The 24,200-nt window shown below is 38.5% G+C and overlaps 1 protein-coding gene across 2 annotated transcripts in view; it reads right to left on the reverse strand.

Annotated features, from left to right (window-relative positions):
• fam222aa (family with sequence similarity 222 member Aa) overlaps window positions 1-24,200 on the reverse strand; it is a 117,052-nt gene that overhangs the window by 79,514 nt on the left and 13,338 nt on the right. The window contains exon 2 of one of the 2 annotated variants that reach the window (XM_077241404.1): window positions 7,672-7,764. The exons of the other annotated variant lie outside the window; for it this stretch is intronic. The gene's annotated coding sequence lies outside the window, so the exon portion shown is untranslated. The remainder of the gene's footprint in view (window positions 1-7,671; window positions 7,765-24,200) is intronic. 2 annotated transcript variants of the gene reach the window in all.

The raw sequence follows: 24,200 nt of genomic DNA on the forward strand, positions 1-24,200 counted from the left end.
GCAAAATTCACTGTGTTGGCAGTGTGTGTACACAACCACCCTTTAATGATAAAAATCCACCCAGTGATTTTTTTTAAATCCCCATAAATTATAATCAGTGTCTCAGAACAACCCGTTCTCAGATTCGGGGCAATGTGACGTACTTTTGCACAAGCCCCTCCCACAACTGTTGACTGACACTGCAGTTTTAGCATAGACCCGCCCTGAGTGAGCTGTACTCAGTCCTCCATTGTTTAGACGCCGGAGCAGCTGTAGACAAGAATGTTTCCTAAGCGATTAAGGTGTTTTGTTGTCTTCATTTACTCAGGTTGTTACTCGAGGATGGATCTGTACCAGTTATTCGTGATCCAGCTTACAGTCTCCTCAGCGATAGGCTTAACGTTACTGATCAGCGATCGCGGCAGAAATGAAAGTGAGAGCGCGCACTTTATTACAGTTCATCTGAGTCGTTTTACGGATATAAAGTTTACCAGTTTAAGTGATAATTTAAACATGCTGTAAAAAATGATCGGTTGGGTATTTTGAGCTAAAACTTCACATACACACTCTGGGGACATCAGAGACTTATTTTACATCTTGTGAAAAGGGGCTTAATATGTGCCCTTTAAGTGGAATCCGTATGTTCGTTTGGCTGGAAGCTAGTTATTTTACTTTATAAAGTTTTAAATATGGATATTTATCTAACACAAACGTACCGCTTCACTTCAGAAGGCCTTTATTAACCCCTCGGAGCCGTGTGGAGCATTTTTATGATGGATAGATGCACTTTTATGGACTTCAAAACATAAATAGCCTTTCACTACCATTACAAAGCTTGGAAGAGCCTAAAGTGTTACCAAATTTTTTCCCATAATCAGACCCCTGTCTCGTCACTCGTCCCGGCTGCTTTAAAATCACAAATTGTGTGCCTGATTAGGGTCATGCGGGCACTTTTATTAAGTCATTCATGAAAAATCTTTCAGCAAAGAGAAGGCAGCACATGCTTCAAGGGAACCTGGGAACTTGTGACCTCAAAAATTATGCTTTTATTAGAAGGCTTTTCTCAGAATAGGTTCACAGCTGAATAAAACAAGAAATGTCACAGTCTCTTCACTTTCAGCACCAAACACTTGGTCTGAAATATGTGAATTATTAACTACCTGCCCCATATTGCCTCTGGGAATGGGGTTTATGGAGAAGAACAAGAACAAGATTAGACGAAGACGACTAGAAACACAACAGAAAGAAAGAAGTAACATGCAATCAGTACTCAAGGGGGAGCCCAGCTGAAGGAAGTGCAGTGCAATTAGTAAAGTTGCAGGATGGAGAGCTGTACAATTAAATAGTCCATATACCATTCCGGGGACATAATTGATTCACAAAGTGGTTTTTATTGCTAGTCAGCTCCTGCTATGCCATAAAAAGTGCAAGCTGAAAGAAGCTTTTAGATAAATAAGCTCCAGGTGCTCATTTCCATGCCTGCTCTTCCGCTGGCCCCCCTTCCATGCAGTTCACTGTGTCACTTGGCTATTGGAGGGGTCTCTGCATACCGTTTATGCCCGTTATTATGCTTGCTTCTCTCTTTCGCTCTCTATCTCATGCGCTTCATTCCTCTCAATGCAATTTTGATGTCTGGCACTTGCCCTCATACCTCTCGCTTTCCTTTTCCTCCCAGTATACACGTTTTACTCATTTCACCACTCTTCTTTATTCTGTCTCAGCACTTCTATATTCAATACTCACATCAGCGCAATAAGTAGAATGCCAACCTGGGCAAATTACATACGTGGTGGCGGGGGGGATGTGGGAGTTTGGGGGGTTGGTGTGTGTGGAGTAAAATCAATATAAGAAGAAATTAAATTTAAATTTGCCAGGACAAAATGTACAAAACACCATCGACATAATGCGAAATACTTTACTTACATAACCTGACTTTGTTTTGAAAAATTATTAAATCATGACTTGCTAATTTGGAATTAAGCATTAAGTTGAAAGGAGTTTTTTTTTAATGAAACAAAATGGCAAGAAAATTTAAGGAATAAAAAAATCCAATATTAGCACAAAAAACTGAATAAAAATGCTAAAAATAATTATAAAAAAATAGTAATTATAATTAATAAATAAATCCTAAAGATTTAGAATTTAAGCAACCGCACAGACTACTTGCACTTGTTTGAATGAAAAAGTTTCAGATCACAATAAATATTATATACATTTTTATGAAATTATACATAAAATTTGGGAGTGGTCAATAATATATATTTTATTTTATTTTATTAATTTAATATATTTATATAGTTGAGAGTGGTATTTTTTTCAATTATTTTATTATTCATATATATATATATATATATATATATATAAAAATAAAATCATTTTAAAAAATTGACCACTCTCAACTATGCCCATTCACAATTTCCAAATTTCCCCGAAGTGGCACCTGCTCATTTCTGACCCTAAAAAACTCTTTGTATAATGCCCACTTAAAAAATCCTCTGTGCCTGAACCATGGTTCTGTCTATCTATGAATCTAAATCATCTTTCATTCCTCTCTGTTTTCTTAAAGGTTGGCTGCCTCTCCTCCCTCTCCATCTGTCAGTCAGTCTTTATGTGCAAATCCCCATCTTTTGCTCCAGCCTTACTGTATTACAGCGTTTAAACACCATTTGTTTCACAGCTGGCATGATAAGCAGCCAGCTCCCCTCCTTGCAAAGCACCGCTGCTGCTAATCGTCCGTCCACCCACATCCCAGCACTTCCTCTGCTTCTCTCAATATCTCAGACCATGAGTTAGACCCTCTCTCTCTCTCCCCCTCCCCTCCTTCTTTTCTTGAGGAGGCGTTTAGGTGTTGCAGGCTGTTTAGCACCTGGAAATCAGTTTGTCAGGAGATGTGTCACTCCCAATGCAGCTATTGTCATCCACTAATGCTGGGCTGGGTTAAGGAATCCTTCCCCCAACATGCTTTAATTGGGTTCTTGCTGAGAACTCTCTCACACACCTCTGAAGGAAGGTAAGGAATGTAATTGTCATCACGTAACTGCGATTGGACGGGAGCTGCACTTCCTGTCTGGCTGCCTCTAAACCACTGGGTGTGGGGAATCATCGTGCAGCCGAGCTATAATGTCAGACACTTTGAAATTCTCGCAATCTACAATCATGCATCATTTTAATCTGCAGTGGCTCTCATCAGTGACTGTGCCCCGCCGAGAACAGGCCCGACTGATTAGCGGTGAATCTCTTGGAGTCCGAGACTCGGCTCGCTCACGATTTCAGGTCTTTTCTGTTTCCATCACCGATCCTATGAGACTTCCTACTGAGAAAAGAGCCAGAACTATGCAGTCACATCAGATAAAATGAGATTACCTTTGGGTGACTTTATGCAGCGTTTTAATCTTTCCATTTTTTTAAGGCCATGTAATCAACTGCCAAAGCAATTCCACCACTCTATTTCCATTCTCTCTGGAGGCTCTGACAGGCGTAAGACCGTCTGGGCCTGTCTTTTACCCAATGCTAAAGGCTTTACCCTTCGCAGTTTGCAACTCTGATCCCACTGCAAATGGTGGCAATTCGTTGCCCAGGCAACACACTTCCCTCCTGGCTAGTGTTATGTTAATTCAACGGAGGGTGAAAAGTTAAGAGAATCAATCCATTCACATAACTCATGTCTCGGAGTGAAATTTTTAATAACACAAAAACTCTGTTCCAAAACTCTGTTCCAGGATCTTACTGCTTCCAAGGCAGCATCCTGACTAATGTAACCTCAGAAGTGACCGATCTGGAACGTCCTACTTTGTGCATCTTACCAATAGCGTTCCTCATATAAAATGCATTGGAAATTTCAACTGACAGTTACTGTCAATAGTGTTTTCTATGTGGCTAAGCTATTAAGCGCCACAATAAATAGCACACTAAAATATTGTGTAAAACAGACCACTTTACTATTATAGATACTTTTTATTATATACTTATATTAATGTTGTTATTATTAATAATTTTATATTAAATCTGGATAATCACACTGCAAAAATCTGATTCTTAAAGGATTAGTTCACCTCAAAATGAAAAAAAATTCCTGATAATTTACTCACCTCACCCCATGCCATCCAAGATGTTCATGTCTTTCTTTCTTCAGTGGAAAAGAAATTAGGAAAACATTTCTGGTTTTTCTCCACACAATGGACTTCAACGGTAACCAAATTGACCCTTCGCTAAGCCCCGCCCTCCCTAGTTACTGTTGCTAGGCCTGACAAGCTTTCGCGCCTTCAATATATCTGTTCCTCAAATTGAGGAACAGATATGTTCGTGCACAGCAGGGTAAGTGAAATGTGAAAATAATTGAATAATTATAAATCAAACAGCTTATCCAAAAATCTTGTGGAATAACACTAACACCGGGAGAGCAGCGATCGGATTGGGTTTAATAATGGGTCTTGATATTTAATAAGTTAAAATATATGCATTATGAACAAAGAAGCGTCATTATTTCCAAGCAATACGTGTTTTTGTTAATCCTGTCGACATTTAGTTGTAAATCGGGGTCTCCCACACTGCTTTTAGATTTTCGGGAAGGAAAAAAATTCCACTCCCCCGTCCAAACTTTTAGGATACCGGGTATCAGATTTGCACAATCCACACGCACAACGCTTCAGCATGTTTCCCTCACTCGAAAGCTTGCCAAACCTCCCGCGCCTAGTTATGGTTGCTAAGACACGATTGGCCAGTGGCGGTTTTAGGGCGTGGCTTAGCGAAGGGTCAATTGTTGAAGTTCAAATCAATGCAGTTTCAAAGGGCTTTGAAGTGCTTCAAAGGGCTCTGTCTGATCCCAGCTGAGGAATAGTGTCTTATCTAGCGAAACGATCGGTCATTTTCAAAAATAAATAAAAAAGTGTATACTTTTTAACCACGATTGTTTGTCTTGTGCTGGTCTGCGATGCCCCAGGCATTACGCAATCACGTTGGAAAGGTCACGCTGGACGTAGGCGGAAGTACCGCCCCATTGTTTACAAGTGTGGAGAAGGAGAATCATTCAAATTTTATTGTATGTTGAATGACATATTTATGTCTTTATGTCAGTTTATTGTTTAAAATGGTCCTTTCGTGTGCGTGTCCTGGATGTTTAAATCTTTTGAAAACCAAACGTTTTCTTCTGCCTACATCCAGCAAATTATCAGGAAATTTTCATTTTGAGGTGCACTAATGCTTTAACAAGAATTTTTTTTCAGTTAACATATCTAAAAATCCTTGAAACATGCTAAAGTTACATAAGAAGCAACACAAATATATTTTACTTGTTTAAAATGAGTATATTTTGTTTTAATTTATTATCAGATTATTCAGGATAAACAGGTTTAGTATAAATAAGTGTGTGTGGGGGGAGGGGGGGAGGGATCAGCAGTGCAGTGAGACAAAGTGCACTTAATACTATAGAAAGTTGCTTCTTGCTTTCAAAATTCAAACCATGAAAACAGGTCTTCATATTTAATCATTTATCTTGTTAAGTGTTTTAGATTTTTTAGATATTTGACTAAAAACAAGACAAAAAAATTATTAAAAGTTTTTTTTTTTTGCTTTAAAACATTGGATCTTAGATCAATTCTCTATCACAAGTGTAAGTTTTTGATAGACAGAAACAACTCTACAAAAAACATTTGGGATTCCACATGATGCTGCCTTAGAATTTGGCATAAGGTATCTTAAAAGGTAGCATAATTGTGCAGCCTATCATTTGGAACACTGGGAACTTGTCTAATGCCTGCTACAGGTGTGCGATTTCGGCAATCCTGTAAGATCATTACAAATCACACTGTACAACATGGATCTAATAAACTTGGGTACGACATGTATGTAAACTGTTCAATGATTAAACCTATTGATCGTAGGCTGCGACTCAAGATAGTATAGAAAAATGTCATCAGCATGCACTAGTGGTAAACAAAAAAAACAAGATGAATCGCACTTTGGCAATTGTGGTTTTTATGTGTGCTGAAAAACAGAGGAAGCGAAAGAGGAGAATATGGTTGCGGTCATGGCTAGGGAAAAGACGCCAACTTGGCATGACAATCTTGCAAATGGAGCTTGAGGTAAACAATTTAAAGTTTTAGCGTATGATCAATGATCAAATCGCCATTTCATGTTGCATTTTTACTGGCTAGTCAGTGGAAGTATGTCGTAGCAGCGAACACACTGTGAGATGATCATGTTAAAGTTCTGACACTGTCAGAAAATTATCGCAGGCTATCTTTGGTCGCAAGACCGTGACAACGTCCATCTTTGAACCTCTCCCACAGCATGACGTAGGACCACCATTTAGGAGCAACAACTACAGAAATCGCCACGATTGGTCATCTTTCGTTTGGGACGTACAATATGATACAAAATCATACAATATGTACCAGGCACAAAATGCTGTCTTTTGGAAAAGAGCAAAAGACTGTCTGTCTCTCTCTCTTCCGGTCTTTCTCTTTCTTCCAGTTCTATTTTGTTGCAAACACCAAGAGAGCAGACCGTTTATTCTTGACCTATACCTTACAGCCTGTGCACTTTAATCCTGAGTGTCAGAGGATTTCCTGTCTAGAGCATGACAGAGGCTTAGTTTTTAAGAAAAAAAAAACAATGACATCAAAACAAAATATAGACATTCCGTCCCTCAAAAGGAAAAGCGTGGTACTATACTAAAATAATTGGATTTGGAGTCTCTCTCTCTCTCTCAGGCATGGAGTGCCCATATCCTTAATAGGTAGTACCCGAACAGATGGAACACAAATTGCTCTTTCCCTGCACCTTTGGGTTCAAGGCAATTTTATCCTGTGTGCCTGTGAAGTTCTCAGATTGCCTTCCTGGCCTTTGAGCTGTGTACGCTTCAAAGGGCTCTCTCTCTCTCTCTCTTTCTCTCTCTCTCTCTCTCTCTCTCTCTCTCTCTCTCTCTCTCTCTCTCTCAAATTCACACACACACACACACACACACACACACACACACACACACACACACACACACACACACACACACACACACACACACACACACACACACACACACACACATAGACACAATGTCATCTGGACATCAGTCTTTGTGCGCTGACTGAACGTACAAACAGAAAGAGAGCTCGGGTTGTCAGGTTACCGTCACTGTGTGGCTAAAGGTGGAAGGGGTGTGGCCTAACTGAGACATCAGTTCCTATGTGTCTGTTTTTGTAGCTGCACTCAAATCCCTCTATAGTATGTGAACACAGATGTGTCTGTAGCTACTATGGGTGATATTGCTTATTTTATACGATCACCAATATCAGTACGAATACCTCTATACAGGAAGCAAATTTAAAGAGAGTGAGGATCTCTCCCGAAAGGGTCGGGAAAGGTCCACAAGCCGGGACTGAGCTATGTCGGCACGCTGCCCACGAGGCTATTGGCGCCGTCAGTTTAAAAAAAAATGTAAACGGTTAAAAATGGTCGATAGCCATTCAACTTTATCAAGACTTGTTAACATTTTAACATTCCATTGACCTAAACTGCAAATTATCAGATCCCTCAGCATCAATTTTCATGCTAAAATAATGAATTAAACAATTAGTTAAAATAATTAAATTCAGTAGCCCCAAACCCAAATATTTTTTTATCAATATTAATTATTTAAACTATACTTTTAATGTAAAAGCCATAGCCTACTGGTAAAATCATATGATGTGACCTCACCTGTGGTGCTTATGCAGATTATGTTAAAATATGTAAATATTCCCATCTTGTTCCTCCTCTTCTTCACATAATTTCCTGTCATCTCTTAAATGCCTGTATACATAACAGATGTAGAAACAAATAAAAATACAATATTTTCAGTTAAGAAAATGTAGATGAAATGTACATTGAAAAAAAAATTCAGTCAATAATTACATAGAAATGGCAAGTAACATTGAATTAAACGTGAAACTTTAAGACTGAAAATAGAAAAAAGCAAAAGACTGACATTATTTTTTTGTAAAACATACTCCAATAATCTTTTATTTACAACTAAAAAAATGGGGGGTTTTTTCACAGCGATGTGGATGTGTGTCAAAAATGACTGTTGTGTCCATATTGTCTAGGTCACTTATTCAGGAAAACAAATTTGTCCATCACCCTCTTTGCTCAAATACAATAAGGATTTAGACTCAGCGTTGGAGCCTTTAGCGGGAAAATCCAGGCAGGCGATAAAAAATAAAAAAAAAAAAAAGACACCAACCCCATTGTTTACCAGCCCATTAACAAACAAACAAACATCAAGCCCCATCTCTCTAAAAACTGCTGACAGAAAAGGCGACGATTAATCACCATGGCAACCAGCCTCTTGATTACAAACTGCTAGATGGGGCTTTGGGATGCAAGGGGACCAGCGGAGAACGGGGGGGGAATTTAAAGAGCATTGTGCTAAATTAGAGGCCTTTATGAGCAGTAGCGACTAACCGCCTGATCTGCATACCAAGTGAAGGGTTAACCACGTCCCTGAGGTAATTTTGAACAATCAGAGCTCCAGTTAGCAATTAGTGAATTAACTGTAATGAGTCTGTGGTTGCCATAACAACAACGGATTTTAAATGACACTTGTCAAAGTGAAGAACACTTGAACGTTGTGGAGATGAGCCCTTTTTATTAGAAGGGGAGGGGGTGTTCGTTTAGTTGAGGTCCATTTAATTATCGGAGAGATGATGAACATTATTTGTTTGTCTGAATAAACATAAAAAATACCAACAAAACAATGTAATTAACCCTGAAATCAGATTGAGGAGAGTGCATCCTATAAAACTTTCAGCTTCGTTTTGTGTGTGTGTGTGTGTGTGTGTGTGTGTGTGTGTGTGTGTGTGTGTGTGTGTGTGTGTGTGTGTGTGTGTGTGTGTGTGTGTGTGTGTGTGTGTGTGTGTTTCAGTGCATTTCATTCACAGGCAGGTGAGGGGAGCGTAATAAATGCAGGCAAACAGGGTTCAGTGATGTTTTTGTGTGGGTTGGAACTATTATTTTATAGAGTAGAGGCCCAGAGTGAAAGTTAGGAGAGGTGTAAAATGGATAAATGGCTCTCTCTCTCTCTCTCTACTAAATGGAGGCTAAAACAAGATTTGTGAAAAATATGGATAGATGTATGGATAGAGTGTGGAAAAAGAGGGAAAAAATAAATGACTGAAGGATGGAGACGATGTGTGTGCAATAGCACAGCCGTCATGCTTTCTCAGGCTGTGTCAAACTGAAATGCTCCAGGTTTCTGACAGACAGCACACAGAGTGTGGAGGAAGAGCACCTTAAACTGCCTTTAAACAACACTCAGAGTTTAGCGCTTTGTCTTCCTTCAGCCCTTTTGCGCACATTCAGCCTTTTTAATGAGAAGAAATATGGGACGCAGACAGTCTACTGACGCAAGCGAGACTGTCACACAGACGACCGTGATGGAAAAGCTCCAACAGCAGCAAACACCCAGAGTAAGTCAGAGAAAGTTACTAAACAACCAAATTGGTCAAAGTTAAACTACTGCCGAGTTTAATGAGGAATGTGCATCTTTGCATAATGATTGCAAATGTTCAAATTTAATTTCCTTATTGTGTCTGTATCCCTGTAAATACGCTGCTTCAAAAAAAAAAAAAATTTGCATGCTTACATTGTTTTTTTCACATGCAGTAAATTCAGGCTGCCTATAGGGAATTGATGTATTTCACCCATATTATTAAACCCAGCATGTAGACGGTGGTGGTATTGTGTGCCACTCTGTGGAGTTAGTGTAAGATAAATCACCACTGTTGCAACATTTCTGCTGAGAAGCTTTCCGTACACCACAGGCCGAGCTTGTTACGTACTCTCATATGTGCACACATACACACATTGCCGAAGGGTTTTCAGATGGCTATATGTCATGCGGTTATTTGTGTTTATGCCATTAGTGTTGAAACATCACCGCTGTGCCCTGCAGAAACCACAACAACAGTAAAAACACACTGCACATATACAGAATCTGATATATTATTCTGTGTAAAATCATCAAAACTACCATTGATTGAGAGAGAAGTACAGTGTGCCTTTAAAGACCTGGTTGTACCATGGAACAATGTATCACATGGTAAAACCATGGAACTTTGACATAATACTGAAAGGGGCTTTTTACACAGCACCGGTTGTCGTTGTTCTAAACCCTGCTTTTAACCCAGGTTATAAAGGAACGTTACAAACTTTTAATTTAGAAGCAGGGTTAGCATCGCTTTTAACCCGGGATTATGAAACCCTGCATTTGCCAAACTTGTACAGTGTGATACGATGCTGTGTTAGAATGGTACAGCTCAGCTGGACGTTTAGTAACAGACAACCAATCACGTGCCTCATATTCGCATGCTTTTTATAGTCACAGAAACACTGTGCATTATACACAGACAGCAACAATACACTATAGTGTCGGCCCAGATCCGGGCCACATCTGGTACATGTGGATTCAACACATACCACCTGTGGGCCGGATCTGGGCTGACTCTATGTTGCTGTCTTGGTATATAAACAGTAAATTCAGCGTTTGAGAGGAAAAATGTCAAATGCTGACAGAAAATGCAACAATTCGATAGTCTGATAAGACTATTCAGGATAAACTTGATGGTAAAGTCAGTTATATATTGAATAAAGATGCGCAATGCTTCAGCGTTTGTGTAAACATTGCATGTAGCATATGTCCAATCAATGACACTGGCACCGCAAATATGCAAATAAGGACATTAACCCAGATTTAGGAATGTACAGTCTGAAACAGCAGCTTATGAATACCCAGTATTAATTGTTAACCCCAGGTAAATTATGATCAGTGTGAAACGGGAAGGCAAGATTTACCCAGGATTCCGTTTACCCAGTGTTTACAATGCCCTAGGGTTAACTATTTCAAGTGTGAAAAGCCCTATTCATTACCATTAGGATGGGAATCACAAGAGAATTTAACAATCTTTAACGGTTCCATTAGCAATTTTCAATTCAAAACTTTTAATGGAAAAATATTTGGAAAAATTAAATGCAGTTCCATTGCCAAATGATGAGACAATTAATTAGAAATAAAAAAGTAAAACAAATCTTTTAAAAGATGTGTTTAGATAGATGTATACTGTAGGCTTTACATTTACATTTAGTCATTTAGCAGACGCTTTTATCCAAAGCGACTTACAACTGAAGACTAAAGCAAGCGAGTCATCGTGAAGAGGCAAGAACAACGCAAGAAGTGCTCAGAATACAAACTTCAGGCATTGCTCAGAGTAGCAAAAGCCAGACAAGGGAAGATTTAAAAGAGAAGGAAAGTTTTTTTTTTATGTTACATAATCTAAGATGCCATAAAACAAAATCTCTAAATTTAACCAAAAAAATACTAAAACATAATTTTAACATATTTCATTTAATTTATTTTTCTATAATACTACAGACAAAAAGCAAAATGTGTAAATCTTTACTACACGTGGTCATATGAACAGGTCAGTAAGGGATTTAAGTCTCACAGTTTTAAGATTTATGTGTTTGATTCACAAAAAAAGTGTCACGGACAGGAAATTCTGTAGGGGTGTTTTAGAAAGGTATGGACCCTTTTCGCATTGCTGGGGTTCTCAGAAATGGAAGTTGTCATAGTTGGGTAATCTTCTATAGCGGTGAATGGGAGATGACAGCAAGTGATATTTTGTATTTGCATTTTCTCTAATAGCAAAAGAAAAAATCTTCGAATAGCATTTCCAAGACTTTCCAAAAGAGGGAAAAAATATAGAGAGACTGATTACAGAAGAGAGAAAAATGTCAAATTTGCTGTCACTCCCTCAGCCGTTATATTCTTTGAAACTTCCTTGTAACAGCGTTAATTTGTCGTTGTTTTTTGTTGTTTTTTTGTCATTTACTGACATGATAATATAACACAAAGACTATGTATAATGAAAATATTAAAAACTTTACTAGATTTGTGATATTGATCACAGTTTGGAAAAAGGTCCATTCCGTGCACATCAGCAGAACAATGCATGTGTGAGAGCCATTAATAGAACCAAACATTGTTCAAAAAAATTAAACCGGTTCTGATAAGAATGGATGCTTGCTCCCTAACACTAATTAGTCTAGTATAGTTATGTGCCATAACATTTAATCCAAGGTACCTCAAAGAATGATGGCACTATTACTGTACATGGCAAAAACCATTGCATTACAAGGTACATTTTCTTCAAGTTCTTTTGTTGATCTGTCACAATGTGTTTGATGTTTTTTCAAATGTACGTTCATATAATTTCAGTGACCTATAATGTTCAGACAGATTGGGCCTTGTTTCCGCAAGTAGGGCACTTGAGCATGGGACAAATTATGAAATTAAAGGTTGAGATGGGATGGAAGAGGAATGTTGGAAGAATTGGCAGGTTTATATGGACATGCTCCTCCCATTTGGAACCCCATTAAGTACTTTCATAAATCTGACCTTATGGTCATGTACTCTCAAGATAAAAGGGGTCACAGGCAGATTGGTGGGGATGGTTAGCATTGTTCCAGGAAATGGCAGATATATTGTCATTTTCCTTTTTTATGCCGATTTTGTCAGTGCCTGCATGTCTATTTGTTATATTTTCACTTAGTTGCCTAAAGAAAGATGCCAGAATGAAACAAACTGGTGTTTGAAACAGTCTTCTTCCTAAAGGGAGTGCATAGTCTTTTCTGTTGGGTAACTGAGGTGCTTGTACAGTGGTTTATAAAACAACCATCACAACATCAAACACTTAACCGTGGTGCCCGCTCTTTTTCATATCAGATAAAAAGTTCTCATTAGGAACATTTCAGTGAGCTCTGGGTGGTAAGACCAAATCACTACATCAAAAAAAGAGCCCACACAAGTCAGTACCCGATTAAATTCTGCAACCGACAGCTTGTTGTCTCTGACAAAAAGAATTTAAATGAACACAGTTCTAAATCTCAGTTATGCACACTGTTCAAACAGCATAGCTTATATTGGATATAGATACATATAATTCAGCAGTTCTGGAGCATTAGAGCTTATGTTGTGCCTTTCATATCTGGCCCACTTTGCAGATTATTCAGGCAGGTGAGAGTCTGAAGATAAAACAAAAATAGATTGGTGTGGGGGAAATAAATAATCTAAAATAATTTATATTATCTTAAATAATATAAAATAAAATAAAAAGGTAATATGTTAGCCATATCTATTATTATATCTATATCTATTATATAACATGAAAGAAAAGAGACAAGAACAAATGCATTCTAAAAAGATTGTCATATGCATTTGCATATGCAAAAGATTCAAAACAAACAATAAAACAAAATAGAATAAATAAAAAAAGTAATCTACTACAAGTGCAATACACATTAGAGGTCAATGGGTGTGCCCAGAAAGCACTAAAAAACTAAGTATTCTCATGGTTGTATTCACATTTTTATGCCAACAAGACCAGTCTTTTTTACGTCTAAAGCAGAATGCAGAATAGCATTCAGAGAGTCTCATACAGTACAAGCAACAACAGTAAACAAACAGATGACCCAGATAGAGTTATGTTTATCACCAAAACATTTACAGTACAAGGCCAAGGCATTTTTGACAACTAATGTCAATATAAGTCTCCAATCTCAATTTAACACTTTGCAAAAGCTCTTTGAGAGAAACTGCCCACTGAACAGGGGTGAGAACTAGACATTCAGAACTCGCAAGAGGTCAAGGCCTCGAGTGGGTCAATACAAGATTCTGAAATGATAATACCAAGAAGTGCAAGTATGTGTTGCTCCCCGTGCTGTTGAAGTTACTTCAGAGCTGTAGCTTGCCAAACTAAAAGCTACTCAAAATTGGAACCATATGGTACATAGATACTTAAGGGGGTGATATCTTTTAAAATATTTAACTATCCAATGATATGATTTATTATTTAACCAGAGGCAAAAACAATATATATATATTTTTTTAAATTAATGAACAACCTCAATTAGTAACAAATACACTAAATGCAACAACAAAAACTATAGGCTAATTCTTTTCAATAGTTATTCAAATGAGCTGCATTTAATTAAATATTAGCTATAAAATTATCTAAAATGCTGCAAAGACTCAAATCAGTCAATCGTTTAAAGTGGCCCCTATTATGGTTTTTCGAATATTCCATTTCATGCAATGTGTATTTTTTAATAAATATGTAGCGGTTTGTGAATGTAAACCTTCTTCAAAGTTGTAAAGTCTAAAGTGTACAATAAATAAAGTTATTGTCTCACAAACAAAAAAATCGTGTTTTATATTGAGTAAATTTCAGGCTAACCAGCTACTTCAATTCAATTCAATTCAAATTTATTTGTATAGCGCTTTTCACAATACACATTGTCTCAAAGCAGCTTTACAGAAAGTGCATTTCGGAAATGTACATAGAAAAATACAGTTAGTTAATCATGTATTAATTTATGGCATAACATATCGCCGGCTTTGAGTCGTCTCTTCACAGGCGTCGAGTCGTCTCTTCACAGGCGTTGGGGCATCTAAAGTCTCCGTGAGAGGCTGGATACAAACTGGAGCTGACGAACGCTATTTACCTCGGGACTAGCGTCATGACTAGCGTCATGTAACTTCATGTTATTACTGTCTTACTGAAATACTTCTACTACAGCTGTGACCCACTATTACCTAAAACTGAGTCTATTAATGCAGATAGATTGCCTCTCGTTCTTACTACTTTGAGTAAAGATAAAGGATGGGATAAGATTTGTTTTACACGTTAGTGCTCGGCTAACGTATGCGCTGTTGTTGATACAGTTCCCGCATGTGCAGCGTAATAAATTAGAAATACATCCATCGGTTGATGGATATACTCTTGTTAAAGGGATAGTTCACCCAAAAATGAAAATTCTGTCAGTATTTACTCACCCTCATGTTGTTCCAACCCCGTAAGACCTTCGTTCATCTTCGGAACACAAATTAAGATATTTTTGATTAAATCTGAGAGCCGGATCACTCCTCCATAGGCTTCTAAGGGATTGAAACTTGCCAGCCCTGAAAAGTTATTAAAGACATTGTTAAAATTGTCCAAGTGACTACAGTGGCTGAATCTTAAGTTTATCAAGCAACGAGAATACTTTTTGTGCGCAAAAAACACACAAAAATAATGACTTTATTTCAACTATTCATTTCGTTCTCTGTGGGCCTCGAGTCAGTTCACTAGTGTAACAGCGCAGCGCTTCAGTGTTGTACGTCACAAGCATCACACACACGGAGGAGTGATCCAGCTCTCAGATTTAATCAAAAATATCTTAATTTGTGTTCCGAAGATGAATGAAGGTCTTACGGGGTTGGAACAACATGAGGGTGAGTGATTACTGACAGAAATTTCATTTTTGGGTGAACTATCCCTTTAATGCTGATGGTGAGGATTTACAGAGGCAACATCTCATATTGTACCTCAGAAGGAGTAGCGGATGACTGAGAAACGTCCTGATAAAGTCGTCCTTGAGATTGGAGGTTCGGGTTGAATAGTTGTTCCAATGTTTCATCTTCGGACTCGCGCTCAGAATAATATGGTAAAATCGACGTCATCGTTACGGTCCTTTACAATGTGGACAATCGCTGAGATTTAGAAAGCTTCTGGATGGAGCTGAAGTTCAGTTATGGTAATGTATGTTTTTGTTTCCGACAAGCGCTGTAAGCGGTAGACCAATCACAACAGACTGGGCTGTCTGGCCAATCAGAGCGGAGTAGCTCAAGAAGTTCTCGCTGGATTTTCATCCATTGAGTCGTTTGAGAATCATTGAAAAATGTGCAATTTATATTTTGAGAAAATAAAACATCTTTGATGCATGTAAACCTGTTGCAGGAGACCTTCAAAACAAAATTAGGAGACTTTAAATAGCATAAATGGGGCACTTTAAACTGTCCAAATGAACCAATTCACACACAAAAAAAACGAATCAAAATTATCTAAGCTACATTATTGTTGAAAAGTTTGGGGTAAGTAAGATTTTTTTTTAAAGAAATCAAAACTTTTATTCAGCAAGGATATATTTAATTGATCAAAAGTGACAGTAAAGACATTTATGATGTTATAACAGATTTATATTTTATATATTAAATGTTCTTTTGAACTTTCTATTCATAAGAACAGCATCATCATTTCTGCAAAAATATTAAGCAGTACAACTGTTTTCAACATTGATAATAATAAGAAATATTTATTGAGCATCAAATCAGCATATTAGAATGATTTCTAAAGGATCATGTGACACTGAAGAGTAATGATACTGAAAATTCAGCTTTGCCATCACAGGAACAAATTACAGTTTAAAATGTATTTAAAAATTATACATTTTGATTAAATACCTTTGTTTTGATTGTACCCTTAGTTTGCTTAGATGCGAAGATGCCTGCAATGTGACTTTAAAACAGCAATCTGTAACAATTTAGTCACTATATCTACTCATTGTAAAAAAAAAGAAAGAAAAGCAATCCTGTTACTGGAAATGCTACACTATTTTGAACTATACAGTTGTACTACTGTCACGCTTAAGTTAGTGCAGCTAGTTTTGGTTAGATACTCTCCTACACTGGTTGCTTCTCATCGACTGTCTTCATAATCATTTAATAAGAGAAATGGGCATTTCAAAATTAAATATACCACTCTAAGAGAGATTTTATCCAAGCACACAGCTGGAAGCACACAGACACCAGCTGTTAGCCACAGAAACAGATAGGGAGGGAGAGAGTATGGGATTGTGGGAGATTTCAGAATTACCTGAGGGTAGGGTAAAGCTCAAGAGAAAGACAGTAGATTAAAACCTTAGTCTGAGGGACAGACTTATTTACACATAGATCCAATTCACTCCCGAGCTTCATACAAGCTGACAGAACAATCCGTGAGGCCTGACCAAAAACAACAGGCTGTCCTGGGTGTGTATATGCCCGTTTGCACGCTCACAGGTTGAACTAGTCAACAGTGTGTCCAGAGCTCTGAATGCGGCAGTAATTAAAGTGTATTAGATATGTGCTGAACCTATTTTCACAGAGACATGGCCGGCAATACATTTATTATTGGGATGGACCAGACTGGCTTATACGGTTGGGGATTTGAGCCAATGGAGGAGAAAAGAAGATTTATTCAGGAAAAAAAGCTCAAAATCTCAAAGCTCTCAAATGCAGGTGGTGGTGGGGAGAAAATCACTTTTTCTCTTTTTTCCTTTCCTTTATTCCATAGGGACGGAGATGACAGCAGCAGGAAGAAGTGGAAGTACCAAGGTTCAGTGGAGGAGGAGAACGGGCATGCACATCAAAGACTCTGAGCTGGAATGTGTCCACACCTTTCTCTCTCTCTCTCTCTCTCTCTCTCTCTCTCTCTCTCTCTCTCTCTCTCTCTCTCTCTCTCTCTCTCTCTCTCTCTCTCTCTCTCATTTGCTCTCACGCAGACGTGCACACACCTCTCACAGACTCTTATCCACCAGACAAACGGCCGTTTTTAATTTGTGTGACAATACATGCGGATGGCCCCTTATTTGCAAGGGGAAGCCTGGAGCTGCTCCCATTTGAATAAGCACACATCTGGGTTATCAGGGATCAGGAGCCTGTGCACATAGACAAGTAGAGCATGACGAGCCAGGCTTGGCCCTCGGCACTGGGGCATAAACCACAATGCACTGCACAGCAACACAACAAAGCACAACACCAGGGTTGTGTGCCATTCAGAACTGAATTAAGAATTCTTTCAAGTTCAAACTCTATTCCTAAATTTTAATTGAATTGTAAGGCAAACTGCAATCTGATTTTAAATGTAAAAACAAACTGAAATTCAATGAAGTTTTTAACCAGAAAAGCAAAGTTTGTCAAGACAAACTGAATGCTGCCTGGACAAAGCCTTGAAAATGTTTTTAAAAAAGTTTGATGGTTACCAGGTATTACAGATAGAATGACAGAAGGAAAGATAGATCGATAGACAGATAATGATATATATATAATGGTAGAAGGACAGACAGATAGACAGATAGAAAGATAGATAGCGATATTTCCTTTTTTTTCAGAATTTATTACCTGTGTTTCACTTTATTGCTTTACAAGTAAATTCCTTTTCCTGTCATTCGAATTCAAATTTCAATTTAACTTCCGTGAGGATGTGGCCAATTCAATTCAGATTCCAACTTATGAATATGAATTCTGAACTCAGTACATTACAGCACTCCACAACACGTGTGTAAATGTTAAAACTTTTTACAGTTCAACATAAGAGGTCAGGAAATAAAAACAACAGAAATAACACAAAGCAACAATAAGAAAAATAAAACAAAACACACACACACACACACACACACACACACACACACACACACACACACACACACACACACACACACACACACACACACACACACACACACACACACACACACACACACACACACACACACACACACACCTCCATAAGTCTGCAGGGTTCCACTTCCAGGCTCCTAAACCTTAAATTAAAGACTACACTAAGATGCAGCAGCACTTTTATTAAAAAAAAAAAATACATTGGGCTTTTCCTCTGTGTCATCCTCATGTCTTATTCCCTCATGAGGCGGGAAGAAAAACCTGAGAGAACAAGTGAGCATTCTCCCAGAAAATATCATTTCCTCCCTCTGTCAGAAAAGCTGAAGACACGTCTTGTTTGTGCTTTTTTCCCGTGTCAGCTGCAAGGCCCTCTTGGCGACAGCAGCCCGGGGAGAGAGAGAGAGAAAGCGGCTCCCCTGGGGGGAGGAGTTGCCTCAGGCCTCAGAAAGCCTATTTACGACAAGCTGTGCTTGTTACTTTCATCAAAATAGAGCACAGAGCTTTTCTTCTCCCCTTGTTTTCTTGTGCTTTTGGCAGGAGGTTGTTATTGTAAAGCACCAGGTTCTATTGTGCTTGACCGAACAGTGAAATTAAAGGAAGGAGGATTCTCAAAAACTGTTGACTTTATGACTTACAAAATGTTGAAATTTTGAACAGTTCCTCTAAGAAGCCAATTGTAGTATTCATTTTTTGACAATATTACTAATCAATCATACAGGACCATTTGAATTATGTTCTTTACTTTATTTTACAAACTCACATGTCCGGACAATCTATGAGTGTTAAAGGCAAATAGATTTGTCTTATTAGCTCTGTTCTCACCTCTTTGGACTATTAAATAGAAGATTTAGGAAAATATATTTTAATTTATAATTATAATATTTTATTTCCTGAATGCAGCATAGGTTGTAAGTAACACTAACACCACTGACAAATTCGCATAAAAGATTATGAAATTTATATACTAATAATTTTTTTAAAGACATCTTTCACACAAGCATTAAACAGTGAAACACCAATAACATGTGTTTATTAACCAAGTTAAAAAAATATGTAATTTCAAGTTAAATTAATAGCTGATTAAATGTCAAAACTTAAACATTGCTCTTGGACAATTTTTATTTCAAAATGCTAGTTTTTCACATTAATGACATGAATTAAAGGGTAAACATTTATTATATCTGTACACAGTTCATATAATGAATTGCTTGCTTTTTGAACACTTGCTAGACCTTACACTAATGCTTAACATGGGGGGGGGGGGTACCTATAATAAATAATTAATAAATTAGTAAAAAGACGTGGACAAGACATTGTTCAGGCATTTTAAAAATGTGCAACATTCATTTAATAATCAATTATAGCGTTAAAGGTTTGATAGCTGTTCTTTTTTAATATTTAAAATCTTGTTCATGACTGTAAAAGTCATCATATTTTGAAAATGACCTGGAACATAAGGGAGAGAAGGGCTGGAATAGAGGATCACACCTTTTTCTTCCCTGCCAGCCTTTCCTCTCCACGCAAGAGGAGAACCTGTAATGTCACAGAGTGTGTGCAACCTTTGATCCTCAGCTGTACTCCATCAAGTTCAATTAGAGCCGCTGCTGTCCCTGGTGGCCCCGTTTGTCATCATCTATTGGCCCGCGCACATTCCACATATTGAAGGAGTGGACAGAAAATCAATAAATAGGACTGAGCTGCCAAGGCCTGCAGGGAGCCTCCTCTCTCTCTCTCTCTCTCGCTCTCTCTCTCTCTCTCTCTCTCGCTCTCGCTCTCGCTCTCGCTCTCTCTCTCTCTCTCTCTCTCTCTCTCTCTCTCTCTCTCTCTCTCTCTCTCTCTCTCTCTCTCTCTCTCTCTCTCTCTCTCTCTCTCTCTCTCTCTCTCTGTCTCTGCTCTCTCTTTGTCTCTCTCTCTCTGTATGTTTCTTCTTATGGATTCTCCGCTAAAGCAATTTTCAGATCTGCTCCATCATGCCCCTCTGATTTTTCTCTGATGCCCCTATTATGCTTTTTCGAATATTACCTTTCATTCAGTGTGTAATAAAGCTTTCCATGAATGTAAATGGTCTGCAAAGTTGTAAAGTCGAAAGCACACGATAAATAAAGTTATAGTCTCCCAAAAGAAAGAATCGACTCTGAAACGCCTAAACAAATCATCTGGAATTCCAGTCTCACTTCTGTGACCTGCATGTAACGCTGTAACACATTTGCATAATGCCCACCTATGGTCTTCATTGGCTGCCCGCGATCAACGTCTACTTTGACCCTCCCTCAAACACTGTAGCTGGTTAGTGTTGTGTACATGTCAAGAAGACGCTTATTCTCTGCTCTGAGGATGAGGATGTGAAGAGTTGGTGGTTAAAATTACCACAGCGAAACAACAGCAATACAACCTTTTTGACGATTGCTTCTCAAATCTCTGAGAGTTCAAAATGGAATTTTTTTCAAAATGCTTATCCAACAAACATGGGATGGTACCCACTTTATTTGGACCAACTTGCTCCTCAGAATCCCAACCTGTAAGTATGATTAATTATTTATGGATATATTTTCTACCAGGTGTTCAAAATATGTGGTTTAGTGTTTTATATTGTGTAGGTCTCCGGCTAACCGGCAAACTAAGAAGCCTCCGGAGCTGAAGTTCAGTAAAGGTAATGGGCGTTCCGTTTCCGACACAAGCTGTAAACGGTAGAACAAACACAACAGACTAGGCTCTATGTGTATTGCATGCAGAGCATACGAAGTTGCAAAAAAATATTAATAGCATTTTATATCCAACAACTGCAAAATGAACTGGAGCCATAAACAATCATTTTTTTTTTAGCAAACCACTTGTACACCATCCAAACAAACTGATTCTCTAACCTTAAATGCACTTGGTTAAACACCATCAGCTCTAGTGTGATTCTCTCCATCCCTCTTTCTCTAGTTCTCCCTCCCCTTCTGTCGCTCCCGCAAACACTTACACTCATGGTAACCTACTGTGTATCCACAATGCAATTGCTCAGTTTGACTTTCTCTCTGAAGTGCTTCCTGGAGCGTGACCTTTCACCCTGCACACACACTGAGAGAAGTCAGACATGAAACCAGAGGTGTTTTTTTCATCTGAAAAAAATAAGAAAATGCTGTTTGATTATGTTTCATATCAGAGAAAGTCAGTGTTTGTCCCCCTGTAGTCCCTTAAAACTCATATTTGATCACCAAAATTATATATTTAAAAGGTTTTTTTCCTGTAAATTTTTTTTATTCTCACACCAGCTCAGAGATCCACTCAAGTCTATATATCAGAATGGCAATGTGTTATTGCTTTCTACAACGCCTGACACATAACTGTAATTAATATTATTAGCCTTTTGCTTGACTACGTTATCAAACATTAATAATGTGTTGCTAATGTCTCACAAACCATGTTCACGTTCACCATCTCAGAGTCAGACAGCAGCCTTCTAAAAATCATTATCCTTAGAAATGCTTTGAACAACTTAGAATGTTAGTGTAGAAAGAAATATAGTTCAACATAACATCATAATATTCATCTTATACATAATTCATCCGCTATATTGCTAAATGCACCCTAAATGCACCCGACACCACACTAGCCGCGTTTCCATTACAGATTTGCACAAAACTTTTGCGATATTTTCTTTTCAAAATGATGGTGTTTCCATTAACCAATGTTATGTGACTAAACGTAATTTTTTCCTCTCGCGATAAGTCATTCCAAAAATCATGGCAACTGATGTTTGTAGGTTTACGTATACCCTAGCCACCCCACTAGCCATTATTTTTAATTGAAGAAGACGTAGTCATGTTATCCAAGCAGCAAGGAAAGCCCATTATACTTGGTAGCGGCACATATGAGATGTTTCTCCCTCTTATCTGCTTCAAGGTCTTGATAAATTGTGGCATTTCTTCAGTATTCCCGTAATTCTGTCTGGTCTTCTGTCCAAACATACCGCGTCATCTTTAAAGAATGATTGACTTTTACATACGCCAGATGACCTGTAAATGCGGAAAAACTGTTTCCATTGTAGTTTTGCAAAAATATTCCTTTTTTGAATTGCCTGAAAGACCACCTCATGTGAGCGTAAAAACGTTTTTGCGATATATGGGAGTTTTTGCGAAATTGACGTGTTTCCATTGGGCATATTCTCGCAATTTGAAGGGTTATGGAAACGCGGCTATAGACATATAAACACGAAAAACTTGATTTTCACCACAGGGGGTCTTTAAGAAAACATTTTTGGAAATGTGAACACTGAAAAGTGACACGACAGGATTGAAATTATTAGGAGTTGTTCCTGTTTTTTAGAATGTTTAATGGGGATTCAAATTTTGACACCATGATGAATAAAAACCAGCCAGAAGGTCTCAGGAGAAACAGGAAATGCTTGAAGAAAAAAGTGACACAATGACGCTTTAAAATCTACCAAGAGGACAATTAACTGTTTTAAAAAGTAGCAATGAAATAAAAACGATTTTATATTCACCTAAAGGCTCTCTTTCTCTCTCTTTTTCACACACAAATGATAATTTTATCAGTGCTGGTGTGCAAAATGCTCCCCCGAGGTCCCCCCGCTATCCCAGCTGACAGAACTCTTTCCTCTTCACCTGCAGGAAAAGTGACAAAGCCACTCAAGGTCAGCGACTCCTTGACAACGGCTCCATCTGCAAGGTATTATCATTTCATTACCTGCCTGCGTCAAAAGGCCCTGCTGTTTTCCCTGAGATTCCATCGCCATAGTAACTATTGATTTATTGTTTGTTAGAGGCCAGTCGTTCCTGGATGATTAGCTCTTGATAGCGCCATATGACAAACAGCTGCTCTTTGAGGTTGTTGTTGCAGCGTTTGTGTATGTGCATGTGTGCATACACCCCAGAGTCGCCCACCCTGAAGGCTCACTTTGTCTGTTTTGATAGACAGAGACCACGTGGCTAACTGGACGAGAGTGGAGATGGCTCACGGTGACACGTCGAGTTCTCAGTGGACCTCTGTGGTACATGCAGCTGGGCAGTGGTTTGTCAAATTGAGTTTGATAACTTCAGCTTTCCTCCAGAAAGCTGCATAAATGGATAAGAAACCCCCTTCCACCCTGCCGCCCACCCTCCAAGGGAGCAGGATCTATAAAGCCCTCCATCAAAATCAGCTCACCTCCTTTACAAGAGCATTAATCACCACTCTCTGCTCTTCAAAGCACCTTCACAGTGCTGTCTTCAGCCCCAAGCTGCCCCAAACAGCTCCACTGTTTATCTCAGAAGTGATGAAGAGAAAGCAAATTTCAGCGAAATTTCATGCGCAAAAAAGTTCCATTGTCTACTGAAAATAGTGTAGTAATATATGAAGCACAGCTCACACAGAAGTTACTTTCTAACCAAGCAGCTTTCTGTTGATCAGCACTTGAACCCGTTGCAGAGTATATCTTTCGCCATCATGTGAAATTCCATGTTGCGTGGATTCTGATTGAAATGACTGGATTTCTAGATTTCATGATGTGATAATTCCCTGATTAATGGTAAATGTAACAAAGCAATCATCTCAAGAAATTGTTTGTTGATTATGATTTTTTTGCTGTTGTATGAACAGGAACAAAACACATAAAATCCCATCGAATCAGTTGTAGGTGGTTTGAAATCGTCTCGGTTACGTATGTAACCCTCGTTCCAAGAGTAGGGAACGGAGACGTTCCGTCGGCTGTCGACGAATGGGGTTTCGCTTAGAAAGCCTATCAACTTCGAGTATTACAAAACGAGCCAATGGCAAAGAAATGCCATGGGTCTGCGGAATTTGCATAGCGTATTTCCGCCCTACCTCGTGGGTACAAAAAGAAGACGCTGGCAACATGCAGATATGTTTCTTCGCTGAGGAGCCAAGACTGAGCTCAGGCGATCCCCGCGGTACAGCGGAAAGTGGCAGGCAGACGTAATGTCTCCGTTCC

Source organism: Siphateles boraxobius, unplaced genomic scaffold (genome assembly GCF_051911475.1).
Source record: "Siphateles boraxobius isolate OS27281-9 unplaced genomic scaffold, OSU_SipBor_1 24, whole genome shotgun sequence".
Taxonomy (NCBI): Eukaryota; Metazoa; Chordata; class Actinopteri; order Cypriniformes; family Leuciscidae; genus Siphateles; species Siphateles boraxobius.